This window comes from Galeopterus variegatus, unplaced genomic scaffold (genome assembly GCF_000696425.1).
Source record: "Galeopterus variegatus unplaced genomic scaffold, G_variegatus-3.0.2 Scaffold3756, whole genome shotgun sequence".
NCBI classification, from domain to species: domain Eukaryota; kingdom Metazoa; phylum Chordata; class Mammalia; order Dermoptera; family Cynocephalidae; genus Galeopterus; species Galeopterus variegatus.
This window is the reverse complement of record NW_007729867.1, coordinates 6,190-26,224: the sequence shown is the minus strand read 5'-3', so window position 1 is coordinate 26,224 and position 20,035 is coordinate 6,190. Positions and strand designations below refer to the sequence as shown.

The 20,035-nt window shown below is 38.2% G+C and overlaps 1 long non-coding RNA gene across 1 annotated transcript in view; it reads left to right on the top strand.

The window, feature by feature from the left end:
* Nucleotides 1-19,833, top strand: part of LOC103601492 — a 64,726-nt gene extending 44,893 nt beyond the window's left edge. Inside the window, exons 3-4 of the long non-coding RNA XR_551455.1 lie at nt 15,195-15,300; nt 19,648-19,833. This is a non-coding gene — a long non-coding RNA (uncharacterized LOC103601492). The remainder of the gene's footprint in view (nt 1-15,194; nt 15,301-19,647) is intronic.
* Nucleotides 19,834-20,035: the final 202 nt, after the last annotated feature.

Below are 20,035 nucleotides of genomic sequence, written 5' to 3'. Positions count from 1 at the left end.
ACAAAGACTGAGAAAGAATATTTATAAGTGCAGAAGTCAGTGAGAATGTCATTGTAGGCAGAAAGATGGAATCTGATTTTGCATCAAACAGAAATTTTGTAAAAGACAGGAAGGAGTAGGGATTGGTGAAAAACCAGTACCTAATATAATGCTAAGAAAAATTATGAATAGCTAGAGAGTTAGGAAATAGTTGGACCCCCCCCAAAAAAAAACCCAAAAGACAAACAAAAACATTCCACAACACCCTCAATTTATCTATTTGTACATCAGCGTGTTTGAGATGAAACATATAAAAATATGCAAAACCACACATGTTAATCTTATGATGCTATCACAGATGCCAAAAGCAAGTATCCCATTTGTTCCCAGTTGACATCAGTTTATCTCTGGTTTGTGACCTCAAATGAATTGGGGAACTTACTATCTTCAGTTCATTTCTGCATTCTTGTAAGTTGAGGGATAAAACTTTTAATTTTTTAATATGGTTAATATTTTTATTAAAGTTAATTTTATTAAAAGTACATATCGATATATTATACAGTTGTAATTTATAACATATCCTTTGTATTTATAATTTACTTATGTGAAATAATTTGTTAAAATATATAATTAATAGTATTCTTAATAGATTCACATTTTAAAGTACTTGCTTGTGAAAATACTGTCTTTACCTACTTTTGAATATGTCATTATTTTCCTTTTGTGATAAAAAAATGTATTTTGTGGGTTTTTTGCAGATTTATAGTAGTGTTTTTCTTCTAACCAACAGCTAAATTTAGAAGTTCTATTTTATGTCACAAATGATCCTTGCTGGTACAAAACGTTTATATTTTGGGGGGCTATAAAGACTTCTTGTCCTTTAAGTCTTATTTACAAAGTTTTGTCAATTGTTTTCTACTGTCCCTCATAATAGCTTGCCAGCAATAAGCAAAAATAAAGCTGGGACTGTGTCAAAAAAATTCACTGGCCCACATTCATCTTCTCTTGCAGGATTTACTCAATAGTGTTTCCCATTCAGCTACTGTGCCAGCCAACGGAAACAGCTAGTTGTTGTCTGAAATGAAGAATAATTGGAAACATGGTGCCTGTTTCTTTTCCTGCAAGTAACAATTCATCCATTTAACATTCTTTTGGTGCTCTTGAATTCTGTGGGAGACTGTTCCTTTGAGGCCAATCTGAGAAATGCTAACCTTCTAGCCTGCTGCTGACCCTCCCAATGTGAAACAGTGACAGACACCCCATCCCTGGCACCTCTACGTAGTGTTAGTTACATGCACCACTAGCAGCTTTATGTAGGTAAATGGGCATCAAGATAGCCTGGGAGGGGAAATGCTAGGCTGGGAGGGATAATAATTATAAAAGATTAAATTTCTGGCTATGATGATCCCCACTCTGTAGACAAAGAAACAAAGCCCAGAAAGGTTAAGTGACTTGCCCAGGGTCACTTTGCCAGCAAGCTGTATGTAGAACAGACTGTTTCCAGAGCTTTTCTTTATACCCTTACACCACAATATGCTTTCATCTTTTATGGCCAAGTACCTGATTGATTTTGTAAATGTTCCATATACATAAAAAGATCACATGTTCTCTTTTTGTAAGGTTCAAATATGTGGTTTTTACACTGTTTACAAATCACACACATAAACTCATATATATATATATATATATATATATATATATACACATTTGTGATAATAAGCTTTAGATTATACAAGGGTCCTTCAAAAAGTCCATGGGAAAATGGAATTAAAATATAATGTGAATCTTCCCATGAAATTTTTGAAGACCCTTTGTATTATTACAGTCTCCTATAACCTTGCTCGTTTTTGACTTCATATTCTATCAAATTCCGAGAGGGATATACTAGAATCTACCATAAAGAGTAATTATGATTTGTAATGATGAGTGTGCAGATAATATTGATTTGATCATCACATACTTTACACAAATACTGATAGTCAACTCTGTACCCCATAAATGTGTATAATCAAAAATAAATTTAAAAAACACTTCCAAAGATAATCAAGAGAATATATTATGCATAATAAACTGAAATATATATATATATAAAATCTACCACTATGGTTGTCATATCATCAAATGCTCTCTGTCTTTTGATTTTTTAATTTTGTGCTATGTTTTTTAGTGCTTAATAGCTGACACCTGCTATATTTTTTCATGTTTATATTTGTACCACCAGAAAATCAGGCTGGCTCCATATGAAAGGATACCCAAATCATAGTGGCTTAAATAAATAGAAATATATCTTTCTTAAACACAAAAGGTACTTGGAAGTAGGAAGTCCAGGGCTGGCATAGTGGCTCCATGGTCATGTGGAATGCAAGCTTCTTCTGTCTTTCTACTCTGCCACCTTTAGTATGGTGGTGCCCATTTCCAAATCATGGTTGCAAGATGGCTCCTGCAGCTCTGGCCATCACATACATATTCCAGACAAAAAAGAGAAAGGGGAAAAATACCTACCCAGTAATCTCTGCTTACAACTTATCGTCCACCCCTAATTGTAAAAGGGGGTGGGAAAGTTAACTTTTTTTTATTCTGGACACATTGCTGCGTCAAATTAAATTGAGGTTTGTTAGCAAGGGTAAGGAGGGATGGACATTGTATAGGCGTCTAGCAGTCTCTGCCATGGTACCTTTAATCATTCCATCCTCTTGTTCCTATTTAACGCTTTTGGCCTTGAATTTGATATTAATATTGTCCCTCCTGCTTTTGGATTTGCCTGACATATATCTGCCAATCATTTATCTTCAAACTTTCTTTGTCACTTTCTTTGAGGTGAGCTCCTTATAACATAGCTTAATTTTTGTTTTTTTTAGCTCAATATGAAATTTTGTCTTTTGAAAGAGAAATTCAATTCATTCAATTTATAGTGGTAACTGATATATTTATTTTTATTCTTTCATTTTTACTATTTATCCTGTTTCACTGTTGTTTCCCCTTTCCCCCCTTTCCTTAGTTTTACTGGCTTGATCGTTTTTTAAAAGTTATTTTTCCCACTTTGTTAAGTAGAAAGTTTTCCAATGAAGTGCTTACTTCTCTTACATTAATAAATGCCTTTTTCTGACTGAATGACCATATCCCAGTATCTCGGAGATTCATTATGAATGTGATGAGGAAGAAATGCAATCTATTTCTTCAATGGTAAAATAATAAGGGCATTGGCGCCATCTAATAATTAAGGAAGTTTATTTTTTTCTCATTTCCTTCAACATCACACGTAGACAGCAATAAATATCTCACCAACTCTCTTAAGCAGAGCTGGAAATGAGCCCTGTCTTGACTGAGCTGCTGTGTGCAGCCCTTCCCAGGCTCCTGTTAGGGAGAGCTATTATCCTAGAATTCTAAAGTCCACGTGGGGATGAGTTATGATCAGCATTTATCCTTAGACTTCTCTGTTTACTGAATGCAAAGTAAGTTATCATGGGTGATAAAGCAAATAACAATAATGAGTAACACCACAGTACATTGTGTTGCTTGCTATCCCCATTACTTTTGTTTAAAAAAAAAAAAGGACTTAAAACCTTTTTCCATGGAAGGCTTGAGTTCTGCAGAGTTTGTTACAGTTCTGTAAGAAACTTGCATATGAAATGTAGCTCTAGATTACTTGGTGAAATTAGTAATCCTGTTTTTTGGATGCTTTCACATTTACATGAATATACTGCTTCTGAAAGAAGGCTTTTTTCCCTTGTCTGGCTCTAAATCATACCTTCCACTTCATGCCACAGCAGTACACTTGTTTCCAAGAGGAAGCCAAGGAACCTAAAATTAAGCAAATGGTACAAGTGTTACCACTTAGGGAGGAATGTTGCTGTTTTTACCATGAGGAACAATATAAAAGAAGAAACCAAAGTCTGATTAAAACCATATAACTTCTATCCAACTTTATTATTCTAATTTACTTCTTTCTTAAAAATTATTATTATTTTAGGGCTGGCCTGTGGCTCACTTGGGAGAGTGTGGTGCTGATAACACCAAGGCCATGGGTTCGGATCCCATATAGGGATGGCCGGTTCGCTCACTGGCTGAGCGTGGTGCTGACAACACCAAGTCAAGGGTTAAGATCCCTTTACCGGTCATCTTTAAAAAAAAGAAATTATTATTTTAGATCCTTTATGGGTATGATTTGGCTACAAACTGGTATACGTTTTGATAAATCTTAGAATGATAATTCTATAAAGCAAACTATTTTTACTCTGCAAAAATATTTATATATAAAATAAACAAAATAAATAACCTATTATGTTTAAGAAACTCATCACCTTGTCTCTGGTGCTCTCTCTTACAAAATTAATTCTTTGTCCCTTTGCCTCATGTATTGTTGGGGCAAAGGGACAATGAACTAGTTCTGTTGCTGGAAGTGCCTCCCTTCCCATCACCACTATTTTCCTGCAACTTTTCAGGCAAAGGGGGCAGGTCATGGTGTCATAGGAAGAGATCAACTAATTAACTAATTAATTTTAGATCTACTGCTTCCTACTTTTCTTAGTATTGACTGTGAAAGGGGCTTGGCCTCACATCAGCCCCCAGGAGAAGTAGGAAAGATTTGAGAGTGAGAAAGAAAAGTGATGAAAATAAAATTATCATAGAAACATTGGGCCGGCCTGGTGGCGCACTGGCACTGGAGAGTGCGCCGCTTGGGAGCGCAGCGGCGCTCCCGCCGAGGGTTCGGATCCCATGTGGAGACCGGTTCCCGCTCACTGGCTGAGTGCGGTGCGGGCGCAACACCGAGGGTTGCGATCCCATTGCCGGTCCCTGGTACGGGTGTGACACCGAGGGTTGCGATCCCGTTGCCGGTCCCCCGTACGGGCGCGACACCGACGGTTGCGATCCCGTTACCAGTCAGTAAAAAAGACAAAAAGGAAAAAAAAAAAGAAACATATGAATAAGCATCTTATCAGATCAGAATGTTAAAATTCATTGGTATATAGTGTGAGTTTAGTTTTACTGGCTACCAGTATATTAAAAATGAGGCTTGACAAGGCTGGCCCATGTTGCCAGTTGTTGAAACTGGATGATCCGCTCATAAAGATGGAAGTTAGCTGTGTTTTTACTATTCTTTCTACCTTTGTGTATGTTTGACACTTTCCATAACAAAAGTTATGTTAAGAAAATAAACGAGGCTTCAGAAAACTATTCACCTCTTTGTGACATTTCCCTCATAAGATGCCATGTTCGTCATTTTCTTCTCAGATGGCCCTGTCTTGCAGCAATGATCTGCCATGCTCATGTATCCACTATGTGTTAGAATACAGAAACATACATAATCTTTGCCTAGGGTACAACTTTAGTGGCAGCACAAGAAGGACTCTGAAACCCTAGTGGGGTATGCATGCATTGATCTCGAAGTCTGTGTGATTGACGTGATTGAGGCATATTTTGTGGCATTATTGGTTGGTTTGCTTAGATTTCAATTAAATTTTAAGTTAACTATGGGGTGATATGCACTAGGGGACATATAACATAGTATCAGGAAGATGTGGAGTTGCTTTGCTACTCAAAATTAAATCCTGAGGAATAAAACCCTCAAAGGAACTGAATATAGAGGAAAAAGGGGAAGACAATACCTTATCATTAAAAATCAACCAGATATTTACTAAGTGCCTCTTCAGATGATTTCTTACATTTCAGTAGCTAGCAAATCGAGGTTCACAAAATACCTTCACATACATTGTCTTATTTGATCTTACCAACAACTGGTGAGGGAAGAGAGGCAACCTAAAAATGAGGCAATTGCATCTCTGAGACTTAAGTGTTTCCTGAAGATCTATACTGTACTCAGCAGGAGGGGACAGGAACACTGAAACTACCCAGTTCTCCCAGGTCTCTGTCCTGTGGTTATTTCGCCTTGACCACCAGGCATTGTGCTCTCCTGTTCTGTGTCTGGTCCTGTGGAGGAGTTCAAAGAAGTGAAGACGTGATCCCTGCCCTTGGGGAGTTTCTGATCTAGATGGGAAAATGCAAGTTTTCATAATGAAACAAGCAGAATTATTAAGTGTTAAATTGTATGAAACAGGCTGTAAACATGATAACTATTGGATTATATTAATTGGAAAATAAATTGCTATAAATTCTACCCAATGCCCTGAAAAATGTGGATGTAGGTGCATGAGAGTACTGGTCAGCTGAATGTTTCTGAAGGTTTCTAGCCAGGCAGTCTATGTTTTCTTGGAGAAGTCCCATGATGAATCCTTGACCAGGAGGAAAGCCAACAAGCAATCCTACACAGCTGTACGGTGACACATGGTTGCCTCTAACAGCCCATTCTTGAATCTTCAAATTCTTATTGGCCCCTGTTGTGTGTCAGGCTGAGAACTGGAAGCTTGTGGTCTAGTCCTGGCCCTGGCACATTGCTGGGTCCTCTAAACCATCAGTCGAGGCCACCAAGGAAATTGTGTCTTCACCTCCTACTATGTACCTAATTTGCAAAGGAATAAAGGAGAAGAGTCAAAATTTGTGGAGAAAACTGCCTAGAGGCAAGAGAATGGGCACACTTGTTCCATAATCAAAGAGAACATGGACCCTTGAAGGGTCTGCAGGGACTCTGTGATCACTTTTATTTTGTAATGTCCTAATGCTCAAACCTAAAATTTTTCAAACCCGTATTTTGTTTCAGAAGCAAAATTCTATTCCAAATATCTGTTCTTTCTTTTTCAGCAGAGCAAGCCTGTCCTCAGAGACAGCTGCAGGCCAGTCACTGTCTGTCCCTGTCTTTGTCCTCCTCACTGAGTGGCATATTGCCTGGGAGGTCCCATGGGGACTTGAAAAGCCTTAAGCGAATGACTAGGAGTAAAGCTTTGTAAAAAATGCACATGGCCCACCAGGTTCACCAGCATTACGGACATTCCAGTGTAGTCTTCAAAATGCTGATTTGCTAAAGTGTCCACTGGAATCGGCCAGCATGGATGGATCTACTGCATAATCCCTCTTGCCACCAGGGAAGAGTCAAAACAGCAGACACATGCTGGCAGAAGCTGTCCTGGAGTCACTCCTCAAGAACTGGTGCATGCCACTTGAGAGGAGGAGAAGGTGGTGAGAGAAATCTGTTGGAGTTCAGAATGCAACTGCAATCTTCTGTGAGTAAATGTGACAGAACACCTTGGAGGTAACTGTCACCAACAACAACAACACTGCTCACTTCCACTGAGCACTTGAGCACAAATGTGAACACAATTCTATCTGACTCCTAAGCCCAAGCACATAACTGCTTCCACTCATGCTCTCAAAGATGCATCCTTTGACTTACTTTTCCAGGAATGGAAGAGAATTTATGCTGAGTCACCCGAGCTTTCATTTCATCCAGTGGTCATGAACATGGACTCTGGAACCAGTTCTGTCACATTCTAGCTGTGTGACCTTGGGAAAGTTACCTAAACATGCTCCATGCCTTCAGTTCCCCATATGTGAAATGGTGATAATTATACCAGCTACCCCATAAAGGTATGAGGATTAAACGAGTATAGACAGGTAAAAAGTTCAGAACATTGCCTAGTACGTTTTCTGTACGTACTCGGATAAGCATGAGCTATTTTCATTCACTCACTTAATATTAATTTAAAAGCTCTATTCTGGACACTACTAGGTATTGAGAAGTGAAGACAATTTGCAGTATGTGCCCTCGGCGACATACAGTCTATATTATAAGTTACTGTTTTATTTGTCTTTTTAGGCTAATAAAACAGTTGGAAAATGCTCAATAAATGTTTCTGAATGTATGATTGCCTTGGGGAAACAGACAACTATAACAATAATTTCAATTTCAATTAAATGACAGTATATGACAGTACCTGGTACGTAGTGAGTGCCTGATACCATATAAACGTTAGCTATTTTAACTATTAGTTTAGGAGAATAAACACTGAGATTGTGCAGACTGGAGGTTGAGGGTGAGGAGGTGGAGGTGCACTCAGGGAAGTCTTCCAAGAGCCAGTATCATTGAGCTGAGTTTTGATCAGCGAGTAGGCGTTAGCCAGTAAGAGAAGAGGGCTAAGTGTGTTCCAGGCAGAAGGAACATTGTGTGCAGAGTCAGAGAGGCGTGAAATAGCACAATACATTCAGGGAACTCCAAGAAGGCAAAGTACGACTAGAGTTCCATCCTCATTGCGACATACAGTGTGCATTTTTTAAATGATCATATGAGATTAGAGGCTGCGAAAGGAAACAAAACAAAGGAGATGTTGCTTGTGTCACTCTGGCCTTTAGCATTAACTAAACAACCAGCCATGGACTAAGCAGTTAGGGAATTTTAAGTTGTTCAGTGTAGTGCTTGCCCTGTCCAAATGCCATATAGTCTCTATACAACATCACTTTGTAGTCAGACCCTCCTTGTCTTCTGCTAGAGGAAAGAAATTCACTTAATTTATGGTTTTTTTTAAAGTAATTGAAATAAATTACAATAAAGTTGACAGCATCATAATAGAGGTGAAGATGTTTTCTGCATAGTGCTCTAGATCAGAGGTCAGCAAACTGTGGCCTGAGGGCCAAATCTGGTCCACCGCCTGGTTTTGTAATTAAGGTTTATTGAAACACAGCCACGCTCATTTGTTTACATGTTGTCTAGGGCTGCTTTAGCACTACAGTCGCAGAGTTGAGTAGTTATAACAGAGACTGTGTGGCCTGCAAAACCTAAAATATTTACTAGCTGGCCCTTTACAGAAAATGTTTGCCAATCTTTATTCTAGATTTGTCTCCTCTAATCTAAGTAAAAACCACCTAAATATTTAAAACAAGGGCTTGAGTTGGTTTAGAACCAACATGGCAAACAATAGGTAATTGAATTTTAAAAATTCACTATTAAGGAGAGAGAAGATTGCAAATATGTTAGTCATAAAGTGTGCAATAAACATGAATAAATAAACAGCATAGATTTTGTGATTGGCTTTCAAATTTGACTCTGAGCTTCCTGGCCAACAGAAAAAAAAAAAAAAAAAAGAAGGAAATTAGCTACTTATTTCTTCATAACAAGCCCTCTTAAAATTTAGTGGCTTAAAACAGCTACCCTTTACTACCTATGAGTTTGTGAGTTGGCTGAGTGGTTCTGCTGATCTGGGCTGGGCCCAGCTGATCTCGGTGGGCTTGCTCACACATTTGTGACAGCTGGCATTTTAGCTTGGGCTAACTGGCACACTGTTACTTCCATTACATTCTAGTAGGCAAAGCAAGTCCAAAGCCCAGCCCAGATTCAAGGGGTGGGACATAGACTTCGACTCTTGATGGGAGCAGCTACAAGGTCACATTGCAGGGGCAGAGAAATAGGAGAGACAGAATTGGGGCCATGTTTGAAAGCACAAACAATCAATCATTGCCTAAAACATCATGCATTACAACCACAAATTTTAGAAAAAATCATCTCTGTGGTCTAAAGTGGAAAGAAATCTTCATCATACATCATCTATTCAGCCCCACCCACAGATATGAATCATCACCGTCTTCAACCAAGAGGAGCACTCTCCTCTAGCTGGTGACAGGTACAGAGGAGTAGAAAGAAGCCTGCTGGAAAAGCAGTCCATCTCGTAGAGACCCAGACTCATATTCAAATACCACTTGAGGAATTTTACCAGGGAGTCAGACTCAGTTTTAATGGGTTAAGGGAATAAGAAAAATTATGATCACAGATATAACCAATTACTAAACTGAACATCAGCCTATGAGACTAAAGCCTAAACAAACCTACACTACGCTTGCCAGCCATTCCTCTTCCCCTTCACTTTTGTTCTCAGGTGGTCTTAAATGGGTCAGTGTGTTCAAAGATGACATTCTTATCTGTGGGTATGGATGTGATTGAAAAGACAGATATGGAGTCATTTTTTGAACTCACTAGCCATGTGATGATTTCTTAAATTTATTGCTAGAAAATCTTCACTATTACAAAACTTGCCTCAATAAATAATGTTAAGTATAAATAGTAACAGTGTCGTCAGACTGCCTTAGCTGTTCTTTTCCTGGTACTATGGGGCTGTCAGTGAGAAGAGAGTAAACATAGTCCTTGATTCTTATAGTATTTCAGAATCCCCCAAACTAGTTTAAAAAAAAAGGCAAAAACAAAACTCCTAAACCATGCAGCCATGCAAAAAAAAAAAAAAAACTGCACAGCTATGTTTGAAAACGTTCTTTCTGACCTAGAGCCAGTTAGGGTCCTTGGGTTTGTTTGCAAGAAACTGATGTCTTTACGCAGGGACTTCTCTGGAGCTGCCACCATCGGACTTCTATGGTAGCAGCAGTAGAGGGTGGGGAGGAACATGACAGAACTTGGGGAACTATTAGATGCCTGTTGACTCAGACATCAGGACCAGCTGTGAATGGAAATATATTTCACCTTAGATACAGTGAAAAAGAACAGAGCCGTTGACATTATTGAACAGGTGGAGACAAAACCTTCAAGATGCTTGCACATGACTAGTTTATGAGGGGGTTGGGCTGTTTTAGGAAGGACAGTGAAGCTTCCAAAATTTGGGTGCTGAAAATTGCACCCAATGTTTGCCTTGTGTAGGTCACATAAAGGTTAAATGACATAATGTATATAAAACACCTGGTGGAGGACTTAGACGAGTAGACTTGGACAATTCTTGGTTTCCTTCCTGTCCCTGGATCTCCCACCCACCTTAGGGATTTCTTTAAAAACAAAAAAACTGCCAGCCAGCTGCCACTGGAAAGATGTCAAGCAGGATAAGCTGCTGATAGGTGGCAACAATCAACAAAATTCATGTTCAGGTGGATGGAGCAGGGTCTGCCACTTCTGCCCCTCCTCTCATCACAGCTTGGAGGCAGCACAGAGATATGCCTTCTTTCCTGCAGAGGAAGTGTGTTCTCTCAGACCTACCTTGGCATTCCTTGATGTCTTAGAGAAGCAGATGACCCCGGCTGAGCAAGACAGTCAGCAGAACGGCAGCCCTTGATGCTGCAATTGGAAATTTCCATTCTTTGCTTGCAGCTCTGAAAAAAAAAAAAAAAAATCTAAAGAGCCCAGTAGCTGGGAAATTTCCACGATGGAAAATTTTAACATATTCTTTAGCTCTAAACTATGCGGGTTTATAGAGACTATTTTTTCTTTTCGTAATTTCCTTTTCTTTAACAATAATTTATCAGCATGGTAACACTACAGCTGTGAAAATAAGGAGGGCAAGATGACTTGGAAGGGAATGGTTATGGTGTGGCTAGTGGGAGGCTGTGCTATATACACGACTGACCACCAGTCCGTAGAAATGCAGATCGCTACAAGACCCAGTGGTTGGCAACTCATCCAAAATAGAGATAGTGTGCCCTAGAGCACTGCAGAGAAATCTGTGTAGAGACCAGAAGTGAAAAGTGGATGATACAACTTTGGAACAGGACCTGGTGAGTTCTGTTGCTGGAAAAAGCAATCTCAGGCAGATCCCTGAGACAACTACTTCTTCAGCTTAAATGTGCATAGAATCACCTGGGAATCTTGTTACGATGGGGATCCTGATGTGGTAGGTCTAGGGTGGGGCCTGAGACTGTTTCTAACTGGCTCCCTGGTGGTGCTGCCATTATGAGGACCACAACGTGAGTATTGAGGCAGTAGACGACAGGCCCTCATCAGTGTGAGGTCAGCTCACCTTCAGTATCAAAACACTGCCCAGAGGCTGCTGGGGGTGAGCTCCCTTGGGGATGTCTTCTCAGATTACAAAGCTAGGGTCCAGAGTAGAACTGAATGTCTTCTGGAGAGATGCTCTAGGCAAGTCTGGATAAAGTAGGTCTCTTGAAATGTGGGGATGCAAGCGGTTGCCAGAAGACTGTCTACTGTGGGGGATTCAAGTTGGGGGCCTCTAGAAATCAATGCCTTTACAGAGGACCCCCTGCATCTAGTTGGTGAGGATTCCTGAGCTGGTCCTGATTCCCGAGTGGTTCTCCAGCCCTGTGGCATGTGGGTGAAACACCAGTAGACGAACTCCAAATTCTGAGGGAAGACTGTTGATCAGAATGGTGTGAAGGAGAAAAGGAGTCCAGCAAATAGATTACTTCCACACCAGTCAGAATATCTGTCTCGCTTTTAGTGAAATGAAATAAAAGGGAATTGGAGAACTTCCCACTTTGCTAACAGCTATCTCACCGTTGTGATACCTGTTTTACTGACAGAGAGAGAGAGAGTAAGAGATATCAAAATCTATGGCACGTTTATTCCAGGGTGTTGCCTCCAATTTGATCTGTAATGTATCTGCTGTGTTTATTTTTAAGGCAACATTTGTCCCATTTTTCATTTTCCATTCAATTGAGTTTTGGATGGGTTATTACTACTTACTTTTCAAATGAAAGTACACAGAGGAGCATATGGAAGGAAAGGGAGAAGGGAGATTACAATCATAAAAATGTGATGTTGAAATCAGAGTGTAACGAGCAGGAAATGAATTTGATTATAATAAAAAGTATTAAAATATATATTAGAAGGAAATAAATGTGCTAACATCTACATGATATTTTTATAAATAATATGCTAACATCTGCATAGTATTTAAAATTCTAAATGGCTTACAGGATTGTTTACAGATTCAGACTTCTAGAGATTGGTTAATGCCCTACCTTTCAAAAATCTTTAGTTTGGGATCAAGGTATGATTCAGCCTTGAAGCAGGCTTCCTGATTACTTAAAAGAGATCACTTTGGCTTTTTCCTTACTATAGGCCCCAAGAGCAATTATTCACTTAAGAACCATCTTACAACCTACAGCCAATCAAATAGAATTTGATCCATCTAAAGTCACATTTTTTTAAAGGAGTGCTTTGTTATTGTTAGGTGAAAGTCATAGAACATACAACTAAACATTTTATAGTGAGTAATTGAAAGGCATTTAGTATTTTCACAACATTGTGCAACCACCACTTGTATCCAGTTTCAAAACATTTTCATCACCCCAAAAGGAAACCCCATATCCATCAAGCAGTTGCTTCTTATTTTTCCCTCATTCCAGCCCCTAGCAACCATCAATCTACCTTCTATTTCTGTGCATTTACCTATTCTGGGTATTTCATATAAACAGATTCATACAATATACAGCTCTTTATCAAGTCATATCTTCTTAATAATAAGTATCATAAGGATAATAAAATCTAACATTATTGAGTGCTTAAAACAGGTGAGGTATTTAATCCTCAGAACAAGCTTAAAAATGGGTAGATGAGATTATATGTAGATGAGAAAACTGGGACTCAGCTTAAATGAATTGCCTGAGTTCCATATGTTATGGCCAAGCAGGGAATAACCTTCTTTGGTCAGGTCCATTTACTCTACTGCTTTTTCCAAATGCTACAGCTACATCTCAGCTTCATTTTCCTTATCACAGACAGATGGATAGATACTCCTTTTCAAGTTTAACAACTTTACAGAGCTTGATTCAAATACTGAATGTGTTGTTAGTTGCTTACAGCTGCTATTTCTCTAGCAGTGCAGTAAGTCCAGGCAAACTCTTTTGAAGAGCTCATTAGAACTGCTAAAATAAAGTCTTAGAAGCAGGTGCATTCATTAGCTGAAATGCAGACGATTATGTTAACAGTGCATTCAGGTGACAAATTTAAAGGCATCAAAATCATGGCGGATAAAAGGATTTTCAAAGCTAAAGTTAACTTCTTCCTTTGTGGGGCTCTTTGTTCTGTTAATCATGTGACTTACTGCAGCTGTCAACATGGGGACCTCCAATGTTATCTCACAAAAATAAAGCTGTTTCACAGTATCACATTTCCTTTACAATTTCTTGGGTCTCTATTCAAGAAAGGTAAGGAATTGCCTATAGCCTTGGTGCTATTTTTCAAATAGGAGATCTGGAACCCCATTAACAATTTATTGTCAGATTGGGCCTAATGGTAGAGGAGACACTTTAAAGATGATTGAAATATGTGGACAATGATTCCCAGTTTGAAAATGATGGACCAACAACTCTTTGACTTTTTTCCATCTCAAAGAAATACTGAGCATGAAATATGTATGTGATCACATATATGTATTTGGGAGATTATACACCAGAATGTTAACAATAGTTTCACCATGATAATTTTAATTTTTGCATGTGTGTATATTTTTGTATTTTCCAAATTTTCTATAATGAATATGTAAATTTTTCATAAATTTATGAAATTTTTACAAAGAATTTGTGTATTTTAAATTTATATTTTTAAATTAGAAATTTTTTTAATTTGTAATTTTAAAAATTAATTATTGTGGAGCACATAGCCTCTCCATGTTCAATTATTTTACTTACAAAACTGAATTAGTATCTAATTGCCAAGCACATGGAAGCTGGATGGGTTGTTTCCCCAAATTCCCTTTCTATTCTTAAATCTAGAATGTCTATAAAACATTGGTTTCTCCTTTCAGGGGAAAATACAAGAAAACAAGGCAAATATCCAGCCACTTATAAAAAATATAAACATGCTTAAAGAGTTTTATATCTTTCTTCAGAATCTCAATCAAGTGGGCATTTATCAAAGTGAATGCATCTGCCACTTGCAAAAGAAGCAAGGCTAAGCAACCTTTTTAGACCAAATTTACTTTATTTTTAAATTTTTTAGATATACTTTGTAAGCTAATACCTGACACATTCTTTTTTTCAAAATGGTATGCTAAAATGACTATTACTGACTGAAAAATACAAATAATGAAGTTGCTATAGACTTGAATGTAACTACTTATGGGGCATGTTTATATATAGTGTGTGTTTGCTAAATAGCTTGAAAGTGACAAGCAGAAAGACCGACTGTACAGTACAGTAGTCCTATTTTTGATTTACTTCCTCTTCAACTCTTCTTCTATCTCCCCTTGCATGTTCTTACTTTATCTATTTTTTCCTCCACAATTTAGAAGACAATTGACCCCATCTAAAATGAAAAGCAATATATAAAGCAGAAAAATCCATTTGGCATGGGGTTTGGTAAGTCTCGTATATATACTTCTATATACGAGAGTACTTCAAAAAGTTTGTGGAAGAATAGAATTAAAAGATAATATGAATCCTTCCATGAACTTTTTGAAGTACCCTCCTGCATGTATGCATACATGCCCCTCTCCCTGGTCAAGAATGGCCTAGCTGAATCCTTCTTCCAAACGGCCATGGTAAGTCTCATTGGCTGGGACTGACTTAGATGTGTGCGGCTCCTTTGACTGCTGGACAGCTCCAAGTCTCCTAGGAGTACTTTCCTGCCCACCCCATCCTTTCTGTTTAATTCTCAGTGCTGGTCCCCTCCCAGAAGTTGCAGATTCAAGACAGACTGAGGAAGGTGACCAGAGGAGACTCCTGTCCTTCCAGTGTGGTGTGTCACCAGCACAAGATTAGAGGGTAAGCTTCAGAACACAGAATTTAAAGATGAACTTGAGAGCTCACCTTAGTTAATTTTCTTTAGATGGATGTGTCTCTCGTAGAGCATGCCTGATAGTCATCCAGTCTGATCTTAAAATTTTCCAATGACAAAAACTATCCTACTTTTTCCACTTTTATACTGATAAATGGGTAGATAGAGCACAAACAGCATTATAACCATAAAGCCAAAAAGAATAAAAAAAGAAAAAAAGAACAATTCCTAATCCTGCCACCCTTTAAAAAATCAACTATTCTCAAATTTCTGTTATTCATCCAGGACTCAGTCTCAAGTAAATATAACCCTGTATGGTCCATGAGGAATGCAATGAGGCTGACTCATTTGGCTGAAAGACACGTAGGAGATTTTATTGGTCCATGGTGTTTATCACCATGAGGGCCAGACCAGAAAAGAAAAATTGTGTAAAGAATTTATAAGCCTCAGTACCACGGTATTGTCCAAGTCTCTTCCTAATTCATTCCCTTTTGTCACTCTGACATGTGTAGAACTGAAGAAAATTTTTGAGCTTGTCTTGTCTGGGGACCTTTCCTTAAATGATATTCCAACATTTACAAATACTGAGTTGAGTAATGTGTTTCTAAGTTACCTAAATTTTACATATTATGGTATTCCTTTCAGAAGAATTTAGGGAGCTCAACAGTATTCCAAGACAGCTAGATGTAACAACACAAAGAAGAAAAATAGCAAAAGAAAAAGTCTTCAAATATAGTGTGCTCTGCGGAAATAGTCGGATAGCCTGTCTTTTCACATTGGCTATATGAGAGCCTCTTTTAAAATGAGCAGTAATGATGAAAGTGGATTTGAGTTTGGGGGAAGCAAATTTGGAAAATCAATTAGCTAACAGAAAGGATAGAAGATTGCGAACTATAATTTTGTCTAAGTAAATAGAATGAACATTTTTAAAATGATTATTATTTTAATGAAATGTAAAAAATTTGAACAATACCAAAGAATATAAAGAATAAAACAAAAAAATTACCTTACATTCCACCACCTAAAAATAACCACCAGAAATGTTAGAGACTATCATTCTAGACATGGAATGAGAGATATTTTATAATTTTAAAAAGTGACTTACGCTTGGGCAAATAAGCATGGTCTTATTGATGACTGTGGAATTGAAAGAGATGCAAACCCTGACTTTTTAAAATGTCTATTTCATCTGAAAATTTATGAGAGGAAGGGGATTAATTAGAATTCTCAGTCTGTAAGCAATTATAAGAATATAAATTCAATGGAAATTAGCAAATATTTTTATTTTCTTCTATATATCCGTGATCTAAACCTCAGTTCAGCTGTGTCTAAAACATATTTTAATATATGTTCCCCTCATGCTTTTCAGTTTACAAATCAACTTTACACTGATTCTCCTGACCATGTAAAAGACCACGTAAAATAATTAGGGTTGATGTTTAGCTGGAGCCTAGCAGTTTGGCCAGTCTGGTTGCTCACGGCCAGTATCCATTCTGGTTAGCTGGACATCTGTTTTGATAGGTCAGTGCCTGTGTCATACCAGTTACTAAATATTTAAAACATCACTCCAGGAATAGGAAAACCTAAAATTTTGTCTAGCACTTTACAGTTTGGAAAACGCTTTCACTCATTTCTCATCTGATGCCCACATTCCCACCACTCTTTCCTTTGCAGCAAATACTCCAGCAAAATCATCTACTTATGGTTCTTTGAACATGCAACTTTGTGCCAATTCATATTTCCATATCCTAGGAATATGTTTCACTCACATGAGAATAGCTTTCCATGGTGAAGGGTCAGACGGATGGAGAGGCAGATGCCAAACACCTCGGTCTTCCCAGGGGAGGGGACGATCACTTTGCCCTATGTCTTTGCAGAGGTAACGTAGCAAGCCAGAAAGGCTGTGGCAGGATCTCGATCCAGCAGGGTTCCAAGATTATGGAAATCATATTATTCCTGGTACAGGAGATTCTGTCTGATATTCTGGATAAATTCATGCCCATCACTAAAGGCAAAAAGCACACACTCTTCAATCCAAACTCCCATTTCAATATTCACTAAGAAAATGACTCTTATTTAGCCAAACCTACTTCCCCACAAGAAGAAAGGAGGTACCTTTTCATTACAAGTAAAGGTACACAATAATATGAAAGTCTTTATATAGCATATCAAGGCCCATTTTTTGTAGTTGTACCTCTTTTTCTGCGCATACTAAATATTTCCTCGAGCCAAGCTTTATTCTTTTAATTTTCTAATCTTTGGTGTTTTAAAAATGTGTCACTTTTAACCACATTTACTTATTAAGAAACTCCCTCCGTAAGATTTCTTCTTTTGCAGAGACTAAGTAATTTTTATTTATTTAATATTTCTTTTTGAAAAGGGAAGAGCTCATAAACATACCTCATTAAACTCATGTTTGGGTAAAACTTTAGCTGGAAATTTTCAACGTCAAAGGAAATTTTGCTCCATTATGTTGCAAAAATCAGGAACGTTATGGTCTTTATTATCTGTTAAATTCAAGGAACGTTGATACTGATTATCCAATTGGCAGATTATCCCGGTTATTTCTATTTAAAATGTGTATGGGGGCCGGCCTGGTGGCGCACTGCGCTAGTGCGCCGCTTGGGAAGCGCGGGAGCGCTCCCGCCGAGGGTTCGGATCCCACACACAGAAAAATAAGAGCAAACTAAAACCAAAGCAAGCAGAAGGAAGAAAATCACAAAATTAGAGCAGAAAGAAATGAAATGGAGGGCCGGCCCGGTGGCGCACTGCTGCAGTGCGCCGCTTGGGAAGCGCGGCAGCGCTCCCGCCAAGAGTTCGGATCCCACATACAAACCGGTTCCCGCTCACTGGCTGAGCGAGGCGCGGGAGCAACACCGAGGGTTGCGATCCCGTTGCCGGTCCCGGTCCGGTACGGGGGCGACACTGAGGGTTGCAATCCGTTGCCGGACACGGAAAAAAAGACAAAAAAAAAAAAAATGTGTATGGTAGCTCTCCCCTCCTACTTACATCTGACTAATGCTAATACAAAATTAGATGCCATTTCCTGACTTACTCACCAGCTTAAACACTGAGAAAATGAAGGTCAAATAGGTGAAGAAGAAAGCCAATATTTCCTTGGTAACCCACATATCACAGTTGAAGGTAATTGCTTAATCAAAAGTACAGATTTTCTGTGCATTAATAGCTGCTTATCTCATAAATACTAGAACATTCGACCAGCTGACTGTTTTTACTGAAAAAAAGTATAAATTTTAGTAAATTAAATCATATTTTTCCACTGACATGTTTTAATTTAAAGTTATAATTTTATTTGTAGTTGATCCTTAATTGAGAGTGACATTTAACTCTGACTATTGATACTTATGCATATCAAAGTCTGCAAAGTCAATGCCTCTGCTACTTTGTCTTACTGTTATTGTATATAAAGAGCAGGAGCCACATTGTATGCAAAGGAGTTAAGGCCCCACTTCAAAATACTGTTTCTTCCTTCTGTAAATTCATGAAGTAGCCATCTCAATTTTTTAATGTTTGTAATTTCAAACCTCATTAGCATTCACTAATTAGGCACATTAGGGAAAGCACCAATTTGAATTAATGAAAACTTTGAATGCTGTAATATAAAAATATATCGTTGTATCCCTTTATCGTGAAACGTACAATTACAGGAGTCTATAGTGAAGTATTTCCACTCCTGGGACTTCCTTAATGATGGATTCTTCTTTAAGCTTTAGGCAAATGGGTGTTGCTAGGTTATCTGAATATATTCTGTTCATATTTTCTGAGCAATTACTATATGCTTGGTATCATGCTAGAAAAATTTTGTCCTCTTGAATTCACAATTCTAAAATTTAAATTATCGTTCATTTTGCCTAGTGACACTATTTCATGCTTTATTCAGCACATGTCTAAATGTACTCATTTATTCAAAAGACACTTAACAGTTACAATGGGTTGCAAGCACAAATTCAAAATGACTGCGGTCTTAAGGTAAAAGTCGTTTACCATGTGGACCAACACCAATCAATCAATTAATCAACCAATAAATCAACAAGTTCTTTGTTCTAGCTAATATATCTAGTTCGGGGTTTTTCATTCTTGGCACTATTGACATTTTGGACCAGATAATTCTGTGTTGTGGTGGGCTGTCCTGTGCATTACAGGGGCTTTAGCAGCATCCCTTGCCTCTTTCTGTTAGATGCAATACCACCCCCACTTCTAGTTGTGATAATCAAAAATTGTCTCCAGATATTGCCAAATGTCCCCAGGGAAGGGGGGATTGACCCTGGTTGCGAATCACTAAGCTAATGCGTATATTTTGCCTTCTTTACTAGATTATGAAGACCTTGAGGGCAGAGACACAGTCTGACTCATCGGTCTAACACCCTTTCCCCACCAACTAAATTTAGTTTCTGGCATAGAAATGCTTCCGGATGAACATTTTGAAAAGAACAAAATAGTTCTGGAGTATCTCTACTGTCATCAGCCCTGCACAAGGCACCTTGGTAAACCTAGAAGACGAATAAGGTAATTGAGATGTCTAACAAATTTTTACAATTATCTGTACTGTATACCCACTTTGGTGCCAAATGCCTACATTTGTGTAGGACTTTACCGTGATGAAGCACATTTCACTTAACACTATTTGATCCAAATACAACGCTCATCACTTTGTCCACCACTGTTGATAATTCAAGCCCCCAAGTCCTAGAACTGTATTCT